We start from the raw sequence: 9,420 nt of genomic DNA, 5'->3' as shown, positions 1-9,420 counted from the left end.
CTTTTACATGTAGCTGTCCAGTTTTCCCAGCACCACTTATTGAAGAAACTGTCTCTTCTCCAGTGTATATCCTTGCCTCCTTTCTCATAGATTAGTTGACTATAGGTGTGGGGATTTATCTCTAGGCTATCTATCCTGTTCCATTGATCTATATGTCTGTTTTTGTGCCAGTACCATATTGTCTTGATTACTATAGCTTTGTAGTATAGTCTGAAGTCAGGGAGTCTGATTCCTCCAGTTCCATTTTTTTTCCCTCAAGATTGCTTTGGCTATTTGGGGTCCTTTGTATTTCCATACAAATTTTAAGATTATTTGTTCTAGTTCTGTAAAAAATGCCTCTGGTAATTTGATAGGGATTGCATTGAATCTGTAGATTGCTTTGGGTAGTATAGTCATTTTCACAATGTTGATTCTTCCAATCCAAGAACATGGTATATCTTTCCATCTGTTTGTATCATCTTTAATTTCTTTCATCAGTGTCTTATAGTTTTCTGCATACAGGTCTTTTGTCTCCCTAGGTAGGTTTATTCCTAGGTATTGTATTCTTTGGGTTGCAATGGTAAATGGGAGTGTTTCCTTAATTTCTCTTTCAGATTTTTCATTATTGGTGTATAGGGATGCAAGAGATTTCTGTGCATTAATTTTGTATCCTGCAACTTTACCAAATTCATTGATTAGCTCTAGTAGTTTTCTGGTGGCATCTTTAGGATGCTCTATGTATAGTATCATGTCATCTGCAAACAGTGATAGTTTTACTTCTTCTTTTCCAACTTGTATTCCTTTTATTTTTCTTCTCTGATTGCCAAGGCTAGGACTTCCAAAACTATGCTGAATAATAGCGGTAAGAGTGGACATCCTTGTCTTGTTCCTGATCTTAGAGGAAATGTTTTCAGGTTTTCACCATTGAGAATGATGTTTGCTGTGGGTTTGTCATATATGGCCTTTTTAAGTTGAGGTAGGTTCCCTCTATGCCCACTTTCTGGAGAGTTTTTATCATAAATGGGTGTTGAATTTTGTCAAAAGCTTTTTCTGCATCTATTGAGATGATCATATGGTTTTTATTCTTCAATTTGTTAATATGGTATATCACATTGATTGACTTGCATATATTGAAGAATCCTTGCATCCCTGGGATGAATCCCACTTGATCATGGTGTATGATCCTTTTAATGTGTTGTTGGATTCTGTTTGCTAGTATTTTGTTGAGGATTTTTGCATCTATATTCATCAGTGATATTGATCTGTAATTTTCTTTTTTTGTACTATCTTTGTCTGGTTTTGGTATCAGGGTGATTGTGGCCTCATAGAATGAATTTGGGAGTGTTCCTTCCTCCACAATTTTTTGGAAGAGTTTGAGATGGATGGGTGTTAGCTCTTCTCTAAATATTTGATAGAATTCACCTGTGAAGCCATCTGGTCCTGGACTTTTGTTTGTTGGAAGATTTTTAATCACAGTTTCAATTTCATTACTTGTGATTTGTCTGTTCATATTTTTTATTTCTTCCTGGTTCAGTCTTGGAAGGTTATAGCTAAGAATTTGTCCCTTTCTTCCAGGTTGTCCATTTTATTGGCATAGAGTTGCTTGTAGTAGTCTCTTATGATGCTTTGTATTTCTGCAGTGCCCATTGTAACTTCTCCTTTTTCATTTCTAATTTTATTGATTTGAGTTCTCTCCCTCTTTTTCTTGATGAGTCTGGCTAAAGTTTTAACAATTTTGTTTTTCTTCTTAGAGAATCAGCTTTTAGTTTTATTGATCTTTGCTATTGTTTCCTTTGTTTCTATTTCATTTATTTCTGCTCTCATCTTTATGATTTCTTTCCTTCTACTAACTTTGAGTTTTGTTTGTTTTTCTTTCTCTAGTTCCTTTAGGTGTAAGTTTAGATTGTTTATTTGAGGTGTTTCTTGTTTCTTGAGGTAGGATGCTATTGCTATAAACTTCCCTCTTAGAACTGCTTTTGCTGCATCCCATAGGTTTTGGATCATCGTGTTTTCATTGTCATTTGTCTGTAGGTATTTTTTGATTTCCTCTTTGATTTCTCCAGTGATCTCTTGGTTATTTAGTAATGCATTGTTTAGCCTCCATGTGTTTGTGTTTTTTACGTTTTTTTCCCTGTAATTTATTGCTAATCTCATAGCGTTGTTGTCAGAAAATATGCTTGCTATGATTTCAATTTTCTTAAATTTACTGAGGCTTGATTTGTGACCCAAGATGTTTTCTATCCTGGAGAATATTCCATGTGCACTTGAGAAGAAAGCGTAATCTGCTGTTTTTGGATGGAATGTCCTATAAATATCAATTAAATCTATGTGGTCTATTGTGTCATTTAAAGCTTCTGTTTCCTTATTAATTTTCTGTCTGGATGATCTGTCCATTGGTGTAAGTGAGGTGTAAGTTCCCCACTATTACTGTGTTACTGTTGATTTCTTCCTTTTTGTTGTTTGTTATTTTTTGTTTTTTTGAAGATGCAAAAAAAATTTTTAATGTAATAATAGTAATAATTAAATTACGTACCTGTGACTTCTTGTAAGAAATGCAAACACGGTTGATTACTTCCAGGAATGCTTATTGAAATAGCCAGTGGGGTCTATCCTTCATAGTTCCTTGTGTTTGTGTCAGCTCCATAATTATATAACATCCGTGCACAAAGCACATCACCCCTAAGGGCAGACAAATGTAAAGGAGTCTGTCCATCTTCTAAGCGACCCAAGTTTGTGTCTGCTCCTCTCTGAAGGAACATTCAGCAATAAGAATGATTGCTTTGGGCTTCCCTGGTGGCGCAGTGGTTGAGAGTCCGCCTGCCGATGCAGGGGACACGGGTTCGTGCCCCGGTCCGGGAAGATCCCACATGCTGCAGAGCGGTTACGCCCATGAGCCATGGCCGCTGAGCCTGCGTGTCTGGAGCCTGTGCTCTGCAACGGGAGAGGCCACAACAGTGAGAGGCCCACGTACCGCAAAAAAAAAAAAAAAAAAAAGAGTGATTGCTTTTTATCACAGCATATCGCAACAGGAAACCCTTCTGAATGTTGATGTTGGCATTGTGTCCAGGAGTATTTTCACACAGCTTGACGTCTCTCAGATAATGGTGAGCTGAAGTGGTGTTGTGCCTTTATCGTTGAGCTGGTTGACCTCAGCCTTGAACTCCAGTAGGAGTGTCCAGATTCCGGTGTCAGTGAGCTCTTTCTTAATTTTTAGTGCATTTTCAGAGGCAGCAACAAAATACAGCAGCAGAAATGTGATCACATGAATTAGATGCTTAAATTTCAACCTAACAGATTCTCTTTATGGAGGATACTGGTCAGAGGCTCTCTGCTGCTTCTCTGGTGGGTGGGTAGCCCCATTCCTGCTCTCTCGTTTCTCCTATCCACCTCAAACCTGTCTTCTCAGCTGCTGCTTCTCTTACTTCTTTCAGCCTCCTCCTCCACACTCACCAACTTTTCCATTGAAGAAACAGCCCAGGCAGGGCCGTACACGGGTGTCCTTGATCCTCCATGATGCCTCATGGCCCCAGCCCTGCGAGCATCCAGACTGCTGAGCAGACTGGTGGTGGCAGTCCTGGCCTATGGGCAGCCTCAGGGCAGGGGTGCAGGGAGGAAGTCCTGGCTCGGGTTGGGGGGCAGTCCTGTCTGAGGGCTTGGGAGCAGGGGGCTGCTGTGTTCTGGGCTGGAGTCTCCCAGCTACGGGGGGACATGGGAGGGCTTGGGACAGCATGGTCCTGGGTCATTCAGGGCCCGATGTGCCAGCTGCGGAGGCTCCAGGCAGGGGGCTTTTGGGATGCACTTTGCACTGGACCACCCCTGCACCCTCCCTCCAGCACTTTGGGGTCACTGGGATGGGACCAAGCCTTCAGCAGCCAATCAGCAGCCGCACTGGAGCCTGAGTGTGGAGCTGTAAACCGGGTTGGGGTGGGTGGGGGTGGGGGGTGGAGGCGACTTGGTTGGTTGGTTGGTTACCTCCTTCCCTCCTCCTTACCCCAGCAGCCCCCACCCCTTGCCTGTGGTCCAATTTCCTCTTTTATAGCTGTTAGTATTTGCCTTATGTATTGAGGTGCTCCTATGTTGGATGCATATATATTTATAATTGTTGTATCTCCTTGGATTGATCCCTTAATCATTATGTAGTGTCCTTCCTCGTCTCTTGAAACATTCTTTATTTTTAAAGTCTACTTTATCTGATATGAGTATTGCTACTCCAGCTTTCTTTTGATTTCCATTTGCATGGAATATCTTTTTCCATCCCCTCACTTTCAGTCTGTATGTGTCCTAGGTCTGAAGTGGGTCTCTTGTAGACAGCATGTACATGGGTCTTGTTTTTGTATCCATTCAGGAAGCCTGTGTCTTTTGGTTAGAGCATTTAATCCATTCACATTTAAGGTAATTATCGATATGTATGTTCCTATTACCATTATCTTAATTGTTTTGGGTTTGTTTTTGTATGTCCTTTTCTTCTCTTGTGTTTCCCACTTAGAGAGTTCCTTTAGCATTTGTTGTAGAGCTGGTTTGGTGGTGCTGAATTCTTTTAGCTTTTTTTTGTCTGTAAAGCTTTTGATTTCTCCTGTTGAATATGAATGAGATCCTTGCTGAGTAGAGTAATCTTGGTTGTAGGTTCCTCCCTTTCATCACTTTAAATATATCATGCCACTCCCTTCTGGGTTGTAGAGTTTCTGCTGAGAAATCAGCTGTTAACCTTATGGGAGTTCCCTTGTATGTTATTTGTCATTTTTCCCTTGCTGCTTTTAATAATTTTTCTTTGTGTTTAATTTTTGCAATTTGATTACTGTGTATTTTGGCCTGTTTCTCCTTGGGTTTATCCTGCCTGGGACTCTTTGTGCTTCCTGTACTTGGGTGACTATTTCCTTTCCCATGTTAGGGAAGTTTTCAACTATAATCTCTTCAAATATTTTCTCAGGTCCTTTCTCTCTCTCTTCTCCTTCTGGGACCCCTATAATACGAATGTTGTTGTGTTTAATGTTGTCCCCGAGGTCTCTTAGGCTATCTTCATTTCTTTTCATTCTTTTTTCTTTTTTTTTTTTTTAAAGAAACTGCTTTATTTATTTATTTATTTTTGGCTGTATTGGATCTTCGTTTCTGTGTGAGGGCTTTCTCTAGTTGCGGCAAGCGGGGGCCATTCTTCATCGTGGTGCACGGGCCTTTCACTGTCGTGGCCTCTCTTGTTGCGGAGCACAGGCTCCAGACGCGCAGGCTCAGTAGTTGTGGCTCACGGGCCTAGTTGCTCCGCGGCATGTGGGATCTTCCCAAACCAGGGCTCAAACCCGTGTCCCCTGCATTGGCAGGCAGCCTCTCAACCACTGCGCCACCAGGGAAGCCCTCATTCTTTTTTCTTTATTCTGTTCTGTGGCAGTGAGTTCCACCATTCTGTCTTCCAGGTCACTTATCCATTCTTCTGCCTCAGTTATTCTGCTATTGATTCCTTCTAGTGTATTTTTCATTTCAGTTATTCTGTTGTTCATCTCTGTTTGTTTGTTCTTTAATTCTTCTAGGTGTTTGTTCTCTAATTCTTCTAGGTCTTTGTTAAACACTTCTTGCATCTTCTCAATCTTTGCCTCCATTCTTTTTCCAAGGTCCTGGATAATCTTCACTATCATTATTCTGAACTCTCTTTCTAGAAGGTTGCCTATCTCCACTTCATTTAGTTGTTTTTCTGGGGTTTTATCTTGTTCCTTTGTCTGGAACATGTTTCTCCACCATCTCATTTTGTCTAACTTTCTGTTTTTAAGATTTTCATCATTTTGTGATATGCAGCAGATGTGCTTTATGCATACTTCCTATTTTTGACACAGCATTTTTAAAAGATATGTTCTCAATGGTCAAGCTTTAATATAATTAATAATTTTTATTTCCTAATCAAGAACACTTTTAAGTGAAACTGAACTCCCTCCAAGTGTACCACAGTGAGAAATACAAATACAGATGGCCACTAGTACAGTTTGGTATTACTGCCTTGTTTCTTGTCAAGGTGCAAAGAGTTTACCCACCATTACTTCAGTACAAATGTCAACATGATGGTGAAAAAAGGCAAACAAAGGCTTAATATTATTATGAAACTCATTTTGGTCTCTAAGTTACCTTGAAAGCTTGGGGGATCTTCAGGGGTTTATGGATCACATGTTGAAGACCTCTCATTTAATGCCTCTCCCAACGTCATGCATCTAGTAAAGCGTGGACCACTTCTTGAAACTAGGGCCTATTGACTCCCCATCTAATAGTTTCTCCATTATATTACAGAATGCCAAAACGAGTGATACTGTTATGAAGTATAATGTGCACTCATATCAAAACCAAATAATTAAATACATGCACCGAATGTTTATAGCAGCACTATTTACAATAGCCAAGATATGGAAGCAATCAAAATGCCCATCAACAGATAATGGACAAAGAAGATATAGGACATATATACAAAGGAATATTACTCAAACATAAAAAAGAATGAAATTCTGCCATTTGCAGTAACATGGATGGACCTAGAGAATATTATGCTTAGTGAAATAAGCCAGACAGAGAAATACAGACACTGTATGATATCACTTATGTGTAATCTAAAAAATAATACTAATGAATTATTAGAAACAGACTCATAGGTATAGAAAACAAACTAGTGGTTAGCAAAGGGGAAAGGGAAGGGGAGAGGAAAATTAGGGGTATGAGGTTAAGAGACACCAACTACTATGTATAAAATAGATAAACAACAAGGATATATCGTGTAGCACAGGGAATTACAGCCATTATCTTATAATAATTTTTTAAATAAATTGATTTATTTTATTTTTATTTATTTTTGGCTGCATTGGGACTTTGCTGCTCCACAAGGGCTTTTTCTAGTTGCAGCGAGCAGGGGCTACTCTTCATTGTGGTGCGCAAGCTTCTCATTGCAGTGTCTTCTTTTGTTGTGGAGCATGGGCTGTAGGCGCGCAGGCTTCAGTAGTTGGGGCACGTGAGCTTAGTTGCTCTGTGGCATGAGGGATCTTCCCGGACCAGGGCTTGAACCTGTGTCCCCTGCATTGGCAGGTGGACTCTCAACCACTGCGCCACCAGGAAGCCCTATAATAACTTTTAATGGAGTATAATCCGTAAAAATACTGAATCACTATGCTGTACCCCTGAAACTAATGTAATATTGTAAATCAACCATACTTCAATAAAACATCATCATCATCATCATAAATTTCTACCAGAGCCCTAGTTAGAAATGCAATTAGTGGTTAACAACCAGATATGATCATTTTAAGCTCATCTAGTCCAGGTCATAAAAATAACTTAAATAAATGTGCTTAAAACCATGAAGAGAGGGCTTCCCTGGTGGCGCAGTGGTTGAGAATCCGCCTGCCGATGCAGGGGACACGGGTTCGTGCCCCCATCCGGGAAGATCTCACATGCTGCGGAGCGGCTGGGCCCGTGAGCCATGGCCGCTGAGCCTGCGCATCAGGAGCCTGTGCTCTGCAACGGGAGAGGCCACAACAGTGAGAGGCCTGCGTACCGCAAAAAACAAAACAAAACAAAAAAAACCCATGAAGAGATGGGATATAGCTAGACAATCATCAAAGAGACAAGATGGACATCCATTCCACAGATTGAAAATTACAAAATTTAACCTCTGTCACCTTTGGAAAGGGCTTTCATGTACTCGAAATCGTAGTAGAGTCTTAAAACTAGGTGGAACCTAAGAGGTAATCTCATCCATTACCACGCCCCATACAGGACCCTCCTCATAGCATCTCCAGAGGTTGGACGAATCTGGTGAGGAGTGCCTTACCCCTCTCAAGACCTTGTAACAGCTGTCCTTGGGTCTCATTTTTCTTATGGGGTCCCCATACATATGCAATTAAATTTGATTTTCTCCTGTTAATCTGTCTCATGTCAATTTAATTCTTAGACAAACAGAAGAACCTAGAAAGGGAAGAGGAAAAAGTTTTTCCTTCCTCAGCATTATCCTTTCTTTCTCCACTGATGGAGCCCTTCTTGTGTCCCAGGCACTATGCCATTTAATTCCCAGAATAACCCTATGAAGTAGATACCATCAACAGCTACCCCTCCCTTTTTTTTTTTTTTTTTTTTTGCGGTACGCGGGCCTCTCACCATTGTGGCCTCTCCCGTTGCGGAGCACAGGCTCCGGACACGCAGGCCCAGCGGCCATGGCTCACGGGCCCAGCCGCTCCACGGCACGTGGGATCCTCCCGGACCGGGGCACGAACCCGCGTCCCCTGCATCGGCAGGCGGACTCTCAACCACTGCACCACCAGGGAAGCCCTACCCCTCCCTTTTAAAGGCATTATGGGTTGAGGATTTTTGGTAATCGTATACAGCTGTGTAACTACCACCCCAATAGTGATATAGAACAGTTCCCTCACACTAAATTTTCCCTCGTGCCCTTTTGCAGTCACATATGTAATTTTTAAAAATAATTTTGTACATACTATTTTTTAATCTGAATGTTTCTCTTAACAAGATGTATTAAACATCTTTTGATGGTAATTAATATAGTTTTACAAGATAATCTTGTCTGCACAGCAGTCCATTAAATGAATGTTTCATAATTTATTTAACCAATGTCCTTTTTTCAGATATCTATTTTTTACAACATCCTGCTCCCTCTTCCTGGAAATAACTTGTTACTTGTCTTATATTAGTCTAGTTTGCTTGTTTTTTTCATATCTCATACTTAGTCTAGGTTTTGCTAGTTTTGCTAACTCTGTGTCCTCTTTAAGGAGGACACAGTTAAGTGTTGGTACGTCCGAAGATTCTGTTGCTGAATCTTCTTACTTTGTAATCCTTTCCCAGGTGATCAATTTTCTCCCTAATTTTGAAACCGTGCACCTCATATTGGGACTTGAACCCATGTTCCGGGACTCAAACCCAGCCAAAACCCACAGTCTTCTGACTGAGATCACACACCTGGTTTCAGGACTTAAGGAAGCTCAGGTTCTTGATGTCTCATCACAGAAAGAATTCAGTGAGAGACAAAGTGATAGGTAAGAAGTGGATATATTTAGAGAGAAACACACTCCACAGAGAGAGTGTGGGCCATCTCAGAAGGTGAGAAAGGCACCAGGGTACTGGGGTTGTCAGTTTTTATAGGGGTGGGTAATTTCATAGCCTAATGAGTGGGAGGAGTGTTCCAACTATTTGGGGGGGAAAGGGGCGGGGATTTCCAGAAATTGGGCCACCACCCACTTTTTGATCCTTATAGATCTTTGGAACTGTCAGGGCGCCTGTGGGTGTATCATTTAGCTTGCTGATGTGTTACAGTGAGGGTCTACTGAGGCTCAAGGTTTAGAGGAAGTCGACTTGTCCGCCATCTTGGACCCATTTGGTTTTAATCAGTTTATGTCACATCCTCGGGCTATGTTATTCTTTCAAAGGCTGTGCCCTGCCCCCTTCCCTCCTGTTTCAGTTTCACTATAA

This window comes from Hyperoodon ampullatus, assembly GCF_949752795.1.
Source record: "Hyperoodon ampullatus genome assembly, chromosome: 1".
Lineage (NCBI taxonomy): Eukaryota > Metazoa > Chordata > Mammalia > Artiodactyla > Ziphiidae > Hyperoodon > Hyperoodon ampullatus.
This window is presented reverse-complemented; position numbering follows the sequence as displayed.